General features: G+C 44.0%; 1 long non-coding RNA gene across 1 annotated transcript; it reads right to left on the minus strand.

Annotated features, from left to right (window-relative positions):
- Positions 1 to 6,830: 6,830 nt before the first annotated feature.
- Positions 6,831 to 10,452, minus strand: LOC140002939 (uncharacterized). The gene is made up of 3 exons (XR_011810650.1): positions 9,705 to 10,452; positions 9,254 to 9,402; positions 6,831 to 6,940 (listed from the first exon to the last, which is right to left on the minus strand). It is a non-coding gene; the product is annotated as an uncharacterized lncRNA (long non-coding RNA).
- Positions 10,453 to 14,217: the final 3,765 nt, after the last annotated feature.

Here is a 14,217-nt window from a genome sequence, read left to right on the forward strand (position 1 = left end):
CCGCATCCCTACCACAGTGTGAGGGCATTCGTGTGGATTTCCATCAGAAGGAAGGTTTTTCCCCTTTAGGTGTGTGAGGTCAGGAGTGCCAGGCACCGTGGCTCGTGCCAGCACTGGCGTCGTGTCAGCCCAAAGAGGCACCTGCAAAGTCTGTGGTGGGCCGGGCACCCGCAGCAGCCATGACAAGCTGCTGGTAGTCCAAACATCAGGTTTAAGATTTCATTTCTGAGTACTGACGTTGGCCTGCCACCAGCATTTAAAATAGGTTACTTTTTTTTTTTTTTTTTTTTTTTTTTTTTTTTTGGTCAGTGACAACCTGGTTTGTATTTTCACCTCTGAATTTTCTCAAAACTCTCAACATTCTGTATTACAGCCTAATCACAGGGCAGAAACTAGCTGATAATGCAGTATGGTTTTCAGAAAACAGCCAACTTGGATCAAATTATACATTGTTAAGGTTTTAACAGGTATTCCATACTCACCACTTTAAAACTCCCATAAAGCATGCAGCTGCTATAATGAGCTTCAGCTTGCTCTCTGGGCAAATATGAAAGTTGTTTTTGTGTTCATGTTTGTGAACACAACCACAAGTCCAAGCTCGATGGATGCTATTGTGATTGCTGGAGCAGACAGGTGGTGTTTTACTTTCCTGATTTGTGCCATACAAAGCACAGACCATGTGCAAGAAGCTACATAGCAGTTTGCAAGGCTGGCAATGAGGGGAGCTTCCAACCATACAAAGCCACTTCTCCCAGGCCTTACTGAGGGCAAGAGCAGAGAAAAGGGATGGTAATGCAAAGAACTATTCTTACAGCAGCTCCATATCCAATAAGCAGGGGCTGATTTCCAGCTTCTTGGTACCAGCAATTTTCCAGGCACAGAAAAGGTGACGGCTGGGACAACGCTGGTGCCTGCAGCACAGCAATACCCCTCATCCCAGAGCTCCAACCTCCAGGGTCCATACCTGGGGAATAGATGTGTGGGATGGTAGCTGCATGGTAATCTCAACAGGGTGGGGATGGTGCCAGCAGGGAAGGATATGTGTGGGGAGAGCAGGCCCCAGCCCTGCAGCCTGGCTGTGTGTCCCTAGTGCTGCCCACTCCTGTTTGTCACCCGAGATTTTTTTTTTTTTTTTTTTTTTTTTGGTCTGTGTGACAATGCCAAGCAAGGCATCATCCCTCCTTACATGGCAATGTGCTTACAATTGGGGCCAGATCTTGGGTTTAAAATGAAGCCCAAAAAATAAGAAAACAAAGGAAATAACCACCCCTCCATCCCAACATTCATAAACCTCTTTAAAAGGCACCAGTTTGAAATAAGACACAAACCTGGCACCTCGCCATGGGACTGCACTGTTTTTAACTGACCCCATATGTAAGATCAACCTGAGTGAGCTGTTAAATACTTTAATCCAGCCCTCCAGCCCCCTAGAGGCATGTTTCTCCCGTGAACTCTGGAGCCAAATTTCTGCAAAAGCAAGCTTTAGATCTGGAAACATTAACTACCCTCCCATGTAGTCAGAGAACAAAAGTCTTCGCCGGGACATAACGAACAGCCTACCAAATGCACCAGTTCCAGGTAAGGCAGACTTTGCGTCTCGCTGCTGCACAATGCGGAATGCAAAGTAGTGTGAATCCTAAATCCTGGCCCTGGCAGCCACTGGGGCAAGGAGGCTGTGTTCAGGACCACCTCCTGCAAGCTATTCACACAGGAACTTTGTTCATATGGTAGATCACAAAAACTCGATGTTTCAAACACTTAAAAATGACATTTAGGTAATTATGGGTCAGCATAAGCTGATCCAAGAGGGACAGATAGATCTCCTAGCGGAAGCTGAACAATCACAAGAAAAATCCCACATGCTGGTATCTTGTTTTGGACACACTCAGCTTTGCGATGGAGTTGCCCAATTCTGCTTTTCTCCGTTTCAAGTAAAAGCTCCCTGCCAGCTACCTGTTCCTTTCTCCCATAAAGCACTTGCACCCGGGAAGTGCTGTTGTTAGCAGTAGCACTCCAGTTACTGGTGACAGCAGAGCTGTCTTGCTGTGGGATGGCGATGCAGGGAGGCTCTCCTTCCCAACACGTGAGCTCAGAAGGCGCCAGTTGTAGCCAGGATCCCTGAAAAAGCTTCCGCATTGCACGGCTGCCAGCAAGCACATGGCACAGGAGGAGGACTCTGCCCCCATCCCCTGGTAATTTATTAATTTGTATTGCTGTACATCTGATTCACCCCCCAGCAGAAAGAAGAAATACAGCACTGTCTTTCCTTAGAGCAGAGACCAGAACTGATGCACAGGACATACTTAAGTGATTTGTGCTGCTGTTGTTGTTTTAAACAACAAAACTTTGATGTATTTGACGCAGGAAATGACATGGCTTCTCTATAGCTACATTTCTATGAAATCTTAAGTGAAAGATTGCTTCCAGCAGAACACCCTGATTAAATCTGAAGAGATTTAGCAAAAAATAAGATTTCAAGGCCCAATTAATATTCTGATTAAGAAGTCAAGATGGGTAAGCTGGGAAAGAGCAGATGAGATCCTAGTCTTTCTCCTTGAATATGCTTCTGCTCGTTAACGAAGTTTTTAAAAACCAGGGGACAGGAGAATAAAAGGGTGACCTTTGATGTATGTGATATGCCATAAACTAGAACCAGTCCTCCGGATTTTTGCTTGTTGGCTTTGCATTTACTAAACAGAAGTTGCCTTTAAAGATAATTTAACATGATTACAGGTTTCTCTCTCAGACTGAAGTTCTCTCTTAAAAGTAACCTATATACATTGCCCCTGTTTTAGAAAAAGCCTTGAAAGTTTTGAAAACCGATGCTTCCTGCTTGTCTCTCTTTTACGATATCCTAAAGACATCTGAAATCTTGTCCTTTTTTTTTTTTTTTCCCTGGAGAAATTTCTAGATGATCTGGGTTTCTCTGTGAGGCGAGAGGGGCTTCCTTGCTTCTGCAGGAGAAAGTCAGTTTCTCACAAAAAGAGCTTTTCTTATAAATGTATTCGTAACTGTCATAAAAATGAAAACAACCTGAATAAAAACCATTTCCAGGCACTGAATTAGGATATCACTCACTCGGAAGAAGTGAGCCCGCATCAGCCAGTTCTGTCATCAACCAGAGCCATGCGGAACAGATGTGCCAATTCACTGTTTAAAAACATACAACTGAGAACCGAAACCCAGGCTTCTTTAGGTCTTTTTCACACACCAATGGTCAAGCAGCAAGTTATTTTGAAGTAATACTGAGTAGCACTTATTTCTATAGATCCGTGTTCCTAACCAAATACAAAAGCCTCAGTTTAAACCTTTGACTGAAAAGGGGAAAAAAAAAAACAACAAACTTTCCCCTGGATCAGGGAATTTAAGAGACTTACCCCTGCCTGAAGCAGACACATACAAGTCCTAGAACAAGGGGTTACCTAAAAAAGTAAGGTTTAAAAAATCACCCAGAAGTAAAGTAGACTACACTGAGAATCCAATATAGTGCAGGTAGTGAAAACTGCCTAACCCCCTGAAGTTTGCAATGCTCGTCTAAAGTACTGTATACTCTGTAAGTAAAACCTCCTGCCCCAGAAATCCAAGGGAGGGTGAAAGAACTCACTTGAAGGTTTGTCTCTTTGAAAAAGACCTGAGGAAAGGAAGAAAGGTCCATTTCAGGGCTCGCAGAATAAGTGTATTTAGATACTCCTCCTTAAGAAAAGACCCAGATGCAAGCAAGGTTTGTGCCATAGTTTAAATCCAGGTTCCCAGAAAAAAACTTGCTTACAGAAAGATCAGAAGATCTGAGGATCATTACTGCAGAGGATTCTGAGAAATTATCTCCTAATACGCAGTTGAAGACAGAACTAGTCTTGGTCTCTCTTTGGCTTGAACCTCTACTGAAATTTAATGCTGACAAATCAAAAAGGGATATATCCAGAATCCGTAACCCTGATAAAAATGGGAAATCTGTATCATCTTAATCAAAGGATATGCCACCCTGAGCTGGATCTGTGTCTTGTCCCTTGGCCTCATATGACTCCTGTGTGCTAGAGGTTAAGGGTTTGTTAAAGAATATCGGTTTTGATTAAGTGTCACACACGGTGTAAAACATCCTCTTTATCATTGGAAGTGAAGGTTGGGGGCCAGACAGTGCCTTTTAGAGAGCTTCTAATATAAATTAGGTGTCTTAGGTAATGGGTGGTTTTCAGGCAGGATTGATCTTTCTGTGGTCCAGTGAAAGTAGGTGTGTTTGGTGAGATGTCACAAAAGCGAGCTTCCTGGCACCTATACTAATGGGCTGGTTACCCCTTTTGGAGTAGGACTTGAAAAATATAACACAGGAATCCCCCCTCCCCCTTCCTAACTTTTTCATTTTCTTGATGTAATGGGCAAAGGTCTATATATCCTTTACTCCTTTGGTATTTCAGTCCTTGTATTTGCAGTATCACTCAGTGAATCTTAAGCCACTCATCCTTTTAGTCACTTACAGCTCCCTAAACTTGCATGAACTTAAAGATGAAGCTGTTGTGAGTAGACTAGGTTACTTACTATTTTTATCAATGTACAGCCTTTAAAGAAAAGCGTATCAAGTATACCATCACCACCACAACCAAATGATTTCTCTTCCCCATTAAGTCCTCCTTGGAAACTTTGATTGCACAGAGAACTAGGAAGAACTGTAGAGATGTTAAACCCTAAGTTCCCCTGCCTCAAAAATAAGAGCAAACATAAATTTCTATAGACTTCAAAACGCGTCTGTATTTTCTTCTTTATGAAGCAGAAATTCTCTCGGCTTTGTGCAAAGAGTGGTATGATCAAAAGCACAAACTGAGCACATGAGAGCAAGAAGCTCTAATGCAGAACCTAACCATGGACCTCAGGTAAAGAGGGTATATACAAAATAAACCTTCCCTTTGTTCACTGACATGATGTAGTTAAAACTTTTCTGAAAAGTTTCCATGGATTTAAGAAGAAGTGAAAGCACAAATGCACAGTTGGTATTGCAGGCTCATAAACCCAGCCAATGAAAAAAAAAAATCCCTAAGTCTTTAAATATGCAGGGATATGTTGTAAACATTTCAGTATTTCACTATTTCCCACATACCCACTCATCATTTGAGCACTGGTAAATATTGATTTAAAAAAAAATATTTAGATAATCAGGATACGTAAATTTATTCTGATTTTCACCCAGAACAGCTCCCTTGGTCCCAGTTTAACTAATCAGGATGGCCAGCATTTACAATATAAATATCCTTAATTCGCCAAAATTACTGCAAAGACAGAAAATGGAGACACTCCACCACGGCAAAGAAGGATCACAGAAATATCGGTGACTTTCTGCTGTGTGCCACTTACAGAGAATTTGTGGCACCTGTGTATAACTCAACGTGTAAGAGATGAGAAGTGCTAGAAATGTAATGTCGGGCAGAAGTTGCCTGAATGATCAGTTCTGCACTTATTATTCTTTTTGTGCTGATTAACAGAAGTCATGACAGAAGGGTGACGGGATCCCTGGGATTTCTCCCTGCATGCAGAATAGCACCAAGTATTTGAAAGGCAGCTAACACACGTGAACAAATACTGGTGGCAGAACACACGAGAGAGGGAAGCAAAGGGTTTTGGCAACGGAGATCTACTATCAGAGTCATCTACTTAAAGGAGAAACACTGAAATCATGACAACACGTTTTCTCTTATTCCTTGTTCTATAGTGCTAATACAGCAGTTTGAGATGCCCAGCCCTCCTACACATGCCTCTGAAGGACATCTCCTGCAGACCTTCCCAGCACACAAGCTCCCTGTACAGAAATGACCCTTCAAGGGTTTGACAGCTCTCCATGTACGGGTGGGGGAGGGAGGGAAAAAAGTGACCTTTAAAGAACAGACCTCTCCACTGCCAGGGACAATTTTTATGAAATGGAGTATTAATTATTTGGTGCTCTTCCTAAGTGCAAGTTCCCTGATAACTGTCCTGCACTCACTTTGGTTTTATTGATTTTTAATTCCTGTTAGCCTCTCTTCATTAGCAGGGTGAGGAGCAGCGGCTGTCCTGTGCCACCACGCAAACCCACCTCCACCAGCCCAACGGCAGCAGGCAGCACAGCCCCAAGCACGGTGTGCCCAGGGGTTTTGCTGCCTCTCCTGCCCCTCTGCCCTGCCAGAGGCACTTGGTGCCACGGCCGGGTGACCGACCATCAGCTCGCCTGCAAGCGCTGCGTAAATCCCATTCCTAATCCACATCGCTTTTGGTAAGAACAAAAGCTGTGTGCAAATGAATATTTCCATCTTATTTCAAATTCTAGGTTTCAACTGCAATATTAATGCTATTTTACAGTGTAATTTACTTGTAATAATATGTCATTATTGCCATTTTACAGTTTTCTCTTAAAGTAGTAAAGAAAATGTTTTAAAAGGCACAAATAGCTGCAGCACAAATCTCCATTCAGCCTAAGAATCTGTGCTCTCCCGTCAGAATGGCACATAATTGAAAACAATGACATCCCCAATGCGCTAAACACTCCAGTCATTACTGCATTTTTATTTTGGAATAAAAGAGCACACTCACAGCTTTTTTCCCCTAAATAGTAAATATAAATTAAACATTTCTCTTCTGTTCCCAGAATGGCATCTGCCAGAGCTGACCTCGAGCACTTCCTGCATCCCAAGCCAGCAGGCTGCTGAGGCAGGAACCTCCGCGGGAAGCTCAGACAGCCCGCCTGAAACACCACATGAAAAGGTAGGAGAAGAGTCCTCACCTGGGAATGAGCTCCTGAGCACCGGGACCAGGGGCAGGGATGGCAGGAACTGCAGAAAACTCAGGCAAGCCATCAAAAGCCAGGCTGCGGGTGAAGGGATGGAGACATCACAAGGAAGAAGGTATCGTTGACACGAGGACAGAACTGGACACGAGGTTGCTGTCAGGAAGTAAAACATCTTCATAGAAACTTTTCACCCTAATATGAAAAGTGAATAGGGATTAGATGGTCTTTAAAAATCCCTTCTAACCCACACCATTCTACAATTCTATGACAGAGAAAATTGCACATTGCGATGTTAGGGCACATTCAAGACACTAAGCTGATGCCAGCCAGCCGGCACACCTCCACCAAGGGCAAATCGTACCTGACCAACCCCATGTGGATGCCCCATCCCCGGCAGTGTTCAAGGTTAGGTTGGATGGGGCCCCGGGCAACCTGATTTAGTGGGTGGCATCCCTGCCCAGGGTCAGGGAGGTGAAACTAAATGATCTGTAAGGTCCTTTCCAGCCCAAGCCGTTCTATTATTCTATGATTCAAAGTTTATTTTCAATGACTCTTCATCCTTGCTTACTAAAGGGTGTACTTGTCGGCATCACTGGAATATTGCAACCATCCAGTTTATCAGCGTGGAGCCTAGAGTCAGTGGATGCAAACAGTCTGTACAGGAAACTCCTAAAACTTTACACATTTGTGTGGGGGAAAAAAAAAGTAAAAAAGAAAGAAAGAGAGGCTCACAGGGTGTGGTGGGGCTGTGCACATGTCTGGAAGCGCCAGCAGCAGGACCAAGCCACAGCCGCTCACCAGCCTGGGGAACTGTCCAGCTTCCCCGGCCATGCTGCGGTTTGGGCACATTTCTCATCTAAACTGCTCTGTAATTTAAACACTTCACAGCAGCTTGTGAAGAAAGATGGCCTAAACTGCCAGATCCTTGCATTTCTGAAAGCCGTCCCCACCACATCAAATCTCTGGCCGCAGAAGCTGTGCCCGGGGGCAGCGCTGCTTGCAGCTGTCTCGGTGCCGCAGCGCAGCTCCTGCGAGAGCCTGCAGCTGCAAGGCTGCAGGTTACATCAAGTTGTCTCTTGCAGTCTGGGAGCTTGTGCCAGTAGTGTCTGCTGTTTAACAGCAGTGAGATTTACACTGCCTTTCCAAAAAAATATATGATTTCTCACTGCGATCTCTATCTGAATTCAGCAAAAAAATATTCAGTGACTGGCAAAACATTAGTAAACAAAAGCAGATCTAGACGATGTTGCTATAATAACAGATTACATTATTATTTTTTGTCCTTGCAAAAGCCCTGATTAGACCAAGGGTCTCATGAATAAGTCAGGAGGGGGCTCAGCCACCCCGTGTGAGAGTGCAGGAGCCCAGCACAGCCAGCGAGGGGCCAGGCACTGCTCGGAAAGAGTCGTGAGCCTGGCTGACCTACGGCTGTTATCAGGGGGGTTGCTGATTTTCTTAATAGCCTGGGCCAGATTTTCTGCTAGCATAAACTAATACTGCTCTACTGAAGCTGAGAGCACTGCCAATTTGTGACAGCAAAAACTGACCCTTGGCTACACCTAATCCCTTTTTTATGCAAGTCTTCAGTCTTGCTTTATGCAAGTCTACATTATCCTAGTGAAGAATTGCACCTCAGTGAGAATATTCCCCACTACAGAGACAAGCAGCAGACTTCGCTGTTACTCAATGGATGGGGAGCTCCACCAGCTGAAGTATGCTTCCAACTCTGCAAGCGCACCTAGCACTGATTGCTGATCTTAGATCTGCAATTGCATAATTACTGAACGAAGAGAAAATTACTTTTTGCTAGAGAGTGCTAGGACAGCTCTGAATCCATGAATGACTCACCCTCAGGCACTGGTGTTTAATTTATGAGCTATTTATCTCCTTGCACACACCCCAGCACAAACAATTATACATAGTAATTTGTTGATCTTATCACGGCTGTTTGATGCTACTACTGCTACCTCCAATAACGCTGTGCTTTGAAACTTAAGCAGGATTTCTAACCAAACTCAGGTACTTCACACACAATTCAGATTTCAGAGAAGTTTAACTCTTCAGCAGCTAAAAGCGTTTGCAGACAATTTTTGAAGGAGAGCAAACGTTGTGTTTTTTGCTGCCCAAGGTGGAACACGGCTCTTCAGCAGCAGCAGAGCCCCTGCTGGGAGCTGGTCCTGCCCTCACACGGCACAGGGTGTGGGGGGTTCCTACCACAACCAGCACAAAGCACAGGCAAACTCCTGCTCAGCCATTCGCACGCTGAGCTGCTGCATTCCTGTCTGAGCCCTTCTTTGTGGTGCCCAGGCTCCCTCCTAGGAACTTTTTACATGGGCGACAGCCTTCCTAACTATTGAATGAAGACATTATTGGCTTTGAAGTTATTGCATGTTTACCATGAGTCAAAATTTGTGGATGCCTTTGTGCAGTCTTGCTTTTTTTTTTTTTTTTTTTTTTTTTTGTACTCAGGAGCAGGAACCAAGCCTGGGGGCACACCATGCTTACCTTGGGCTGTACCTCAGGTGTGCAGCTCCTCTGTGGCCAGAAGGCAGTGAAGGTGCTTACAAACAGGTCTCCCAAGTCCCCCACACAAACCTCTCACCTTCCTTGCATGCTGCCACGACCATTGGGCTCACCAAAACACAGCAAGTTACCTGGGTATGAGAGATACAAGTAGGGAGGTGATTTAAGTCTGCACTTCAAAGTCCAGGCTGAGATTAGATATCACATTGGAACTGCTGCTGCTGCTGCCAGCAAGGAGGAGGAGGAAGACGAGGAGGAAAAGGAGGAGGAAGGTCTGACAGAGCTGAGGCAGGGCACATCGCACTTGGCCCCACCTGAGCTGGAGTCTGGATCACCGAGGATAAAAGCCTGGTCAATGCAGAGCAGCACTTCTTCCAACACCATCCCCGCGGAAATAGCCCTTGGCATGCTATTTATCCACGCTCAGACATACCCATATCTATCTCAGCCTTCTGAATCCCTTCTGCTGTGCAGATTTCCTGCCCCGCAGGGGCCCAAAGCCAAGGACCTTCCCCTCCTGCAGCAGCACTGGAGCCACAGAGGGCAGGAAAACGCCTGTGCCTCTGCTAAGCCAGCCCCAGCGTTCCCAGTCGGATGTCTTCTGGGAACTTCTGCATCGCACGTGCTCGTGGAGCAGCAGCAGATTTTATTTTCTGTATGGCTTGTAAAGCTGTGCTGAACACATACATTTTGCATGTAGGAAATAAAATGCTACAGGCAATCTGCAAATGCACGGAGCTATAATGAGCTCTGATGAGCAGGCACATACCAAATCATCTGTTTATGACGGCAAGTACACACATGTAACCTATTTCACAATATGCAACACGCTGCCATATGTGTCTGTTCTCATAGATTGGGAACTGGCACTACCTGTAGATAGAAGCCAAGAAATAACTGCTTCAAAGTCAGCCTTGAAACACAGAATTGACTTCAAAACTTTCAAAGCCCAACCAGCACGCAGCTCTTCCACTCTGCCGGGATACTGTGATGAATACCACTACTTTGATTTTTTTTTTTTTTTTTCAAAGCCTCCAGTGGTTTTCCTGGTTTAATTGAAGCGAAATGGTAGGATTAGCATAATCAAACATATGGAATTAGTATTGGGAAAGTAAAAATTAAAACAAGTGATTATTAATTTTAAACAATTACCAACTTTTAATGATCCTCCCCCCAACCTTTGTGAGCTGAGTTCATGAGTGGAGAAAAATGTTAAAACTTAGCAAATTTTTTTTAAACTGACAACTTTTTTGCATTCTTGGCTCCTTCAAAATGCAGTTTTACCGCCATACCTTGCAGCTGGCAGGAGCGACACTCGGCGTTCAATCCACCTGGTGAAAAGGGCCACGCAGTGTCACTGCCAGCTGACACGGCGAGGAGAGGCCAGGCTCTGCCAGGACGGTTTGAGGAAGGCTGGCAGCCACAAGAGCAGAGGAGGCTGCATGAGAAGGCACATGGCTGATACCTGTGTCGTGACGAGGGTTGTTGGCCAGCTCACCATGCAGGAGCACGCTCCCGACAGCTTTCCAAGGTGGCAGCCACCAGCAGCATTGCTCCAGCACCAGGAGCTACCCAGCTACGGTGCAGCCACTTCACCTGGGGCTTGTTCAGCCAGGGGGAGGAAAGAAAATAATACAACATTTTCAAAGCAGGTTCTCTGACATGAAAACTCCTTGACCAGCCAGACCCTGGGCAGAGAACTGAGAGAACCTGGGTGACGAAGGGAAGAATGTGGGTAGGAACCTGCAGCAGGTAAGAGCGATGTTCCAGAAAAGGTAAATAATTTAAAATAGTTATGATCATGCTACAACCTCTACGGAGCTGGTCAAAGTCATTGACAAACCAAATAAACATGACATTAAGCCAGTAATCCCCCCATTTTTATTTTTATTTTTTTAAGAAAGGCTTTAATTAAAATGCAGTACCAGGAAGAACATTAGAGAAGCCATGCTCTTCACCGGTGTTTGCGGGCAGCCCTTGAAGAAAAGTTGCTTTGCAGGGGACACACGAATGGCTGCAGCAGGTCAGACCACAGTCCCATCCCATCCTGCACCCTGGTTTGTGATGGTGGCCAACCAACGCCCCACAGCAGAGAGCAAAACCAGAGACAATATATGCTTACCAGCTTTTCACCAGCTTCCAGCAATTTGTGACTTAAGGACTCCAAGTGCAAAGGTGATACCTTTAACATTTATTTTTTAACCCCATCAACTGCTTCTCCCCTCCCCACCCCAAACGTTTCGTCCAAGCATTTTTGAACCCTCGCCAACTTTTTGTGGCAAGCGCACAGCTGAAACCATGGAAAATAAATACCCTTTTCTTTGTTTTAGCCTATCACACACACTAGCCCGAACATGTTTATCAAGACACTTAAGACACCAACACCTATGTTTATGAAGACATTTCCTTCATTTCTCTGAGGAATATTCTGACCACACTGATGCTCAGCTGCACAGCCAAGAGGTGGCCAGCTACATCCCAGTGGCTCTTATCCTGCCAGGATATTTCCTTCAATTTTCAGTTAGCAGGATAAACACACCTAATTTCCAGGTGGTTAGGAGTTCATGTGTGAGCACGCCCGCTATTTTACTTTAGGTAGCATACAGTGGAAACAACATTGTGATAATATTCAGTATTTTGAATCCCACAGAAAGCCCTAGCCTTCTCCCCTTGTGTTGTTGTGGGAAATGCCAATTAGGACAGAAAATTTTATCCTACATGAGAGGTATCCTTGACTACAAGTAGTCATTAAAAGTTAAACCCCCATGCTTCTTAGTAGCCTGAAATGTCACATAGTGGAGTATCCAAGTGCAGCACTGTTGTGGTTAACCTAAATATTGTTATTGATGGTGTCAATGAAGATCACAAAAAGCCCTGAGTTGTCTACAGCAATGTTACTTGAACGTGCTTTCAAAGTGAATCCACAGAAGCGAATGGGAGGGGTTGGTACTCCTCCTTCTCTGCAAAATCCCCTACTTCCCATATTTTGGAAGAACAGTGCCTAAAATCCTTTCTTATCCTTCATTTGGGGGAATACAATGTCTCCTTCTGCTCACCATCCTCTGCCTCAGCTTGTACGGGCCATCAAGACTTTGGTAAGAGCATGCAGATATTTATTTTTAAATAGAAAGTGTGAGCAAGATGGATACATTGCACCTCTAATCACCTGCACAGGCTGAAATGCATAAATGATATGTGCTTGGCTTAAATTAAAATCACAGTTCTATTTAAAACAGAGCATTTGAAACTTGTTACATCTATCTACAGGATAGATGTGAGTGGTACCTCTTAAGCGTATACAACCACTGAAGAGAAACACTGACTGCATGTATTTAATGCAGCAGTTACCACAAGTCACCAGAGATGGGAGTAACAGAGCTTATCAGATTTTTTTTTCTTTCTTTTAATAAAACTTCTTTTATTCTGGAATAATCTATTAGCTTCAGTAGTTAAAAAGAACACTGAAATAGAAAAAGAAAGCTGAAATATATACCATATATATAGTATATATATTTTTAAAGAAGATGTTGCAAAGTTTTTAAGTTCAGATTCTATTTTCAGAATATTGTAATAGCTTCAAAAACCTGCCTATCTAGTACTACTTACTTCAATTTCTAACTATTTGTATTTTTAGAACAGGGACATATTGTGAAGTATAAACATTCAAAAAATATGGCTTGTTAATGCAATGCAGAGAAGCAACAATACAAAGGAATCCATTAATTGTGCTGTCCTTTTTAACAACTTCTTCATTTATACATATAATAGTTAGGGGGCATGGGAATACTTTGAAAGCCAGAATGGATTTCAGATAGACAAGACAACATGTTTAGCTGGTACCAGCGCAGCAAAGAGGTGACTTCTCTTTTCCCAGCACATACACTCTACTTCTCTCTCACCTTTCACTGTGTCTGTAGCCCAGCACGAGCCTTTCTCTGTGACTAGCACCTTGCCAACTTCCAAGAGAAACGGGCAGGTTCTACTTTCTTTTGGATTTGACTTTTAAGACAATATTTTGTGCTCCTATTTTTTTCTCAATTATGCAACATTAAAATAATGCCAAGAACAAACACCAGCTGCACCAGGGAAACGATACAAAAGAGAATTTCAAGGGCTGCAAAACACACAAAGTCCCAGTTTCCCTGCCTTAAAATACTCTCCCCCCTCCTGCCACCAAGAAAAAGGAGAAGCTCTTTAAAACAAAATCAACAACTATGTATTGAAGTCATCTGCCCTCCCTCTTTCTCCTCAGTTCAATTAAAGGCACGATGCCAACTTTTCCACAATAAGCCTCCTGGCTTTGACTGACCCATGACCCATGACAAGACCCATGCTTTGCTCTTTCAAGGACGAGCACTGAAGCTCAAAAGCGGTGTCTCAAGGGAAGCCTCAGCACAGGACATGAGCAGCGCTCCCCAAATCTCATATGGAGGGGAGGCCAGCCAGTGAGACGTTGCCTTTTCAAAGTTTATAACAAGCAAATTTATCACAGTGATGCAAGAGGTCTGACACACCAGTAATCCATGGGTAACACCCGCATCTCCACCAGCCGTGACCCGTGGAATCAGTAGCTGAAACCACGGGCACAGGCGCTTCCAAAAATAATCAGGCTATTTTAAATACATTAAACATACTGCAAGCAAGGGCAATCCTACTGCTTGCATTGAAAATACAAACTTGGTTCTATTTTTGGCAACAACTTACTCTCCTGTGTTACCCAAAAAGACTAGCTCTCCCTCATGGTTAAAAGGGAAAGAAAAAAAAAAAAAAAAAGTATTCATATCTGCAGCCTTATTTCAGCAGAATGACACACCTGCCAGCACAGCGTGACCTCTTCCCTCACAACACTATCTGTGTCACCCTCCACTGGCCTGAAATCCTGACCTGAGAGGACAACACACAACATCAGGCACCGCTGCTCCAGCCTCCACAATTTAATAATTTCA

This window comes from Anas platyrhynchos, chromosome 7 (assembly GCF_047663525.1).
Source record: "Anas platyrhynchos isolate ZD024472 breed Pekin duck chromosome 7, IASCAAS_PekinDuck_T2T, whole genome shotgun sequence".
NCBI lineage: Eukaryota > Metazoa > Chordata > Aves > Anseriformes > Anatidae > Anas > Anas platyrhynchos.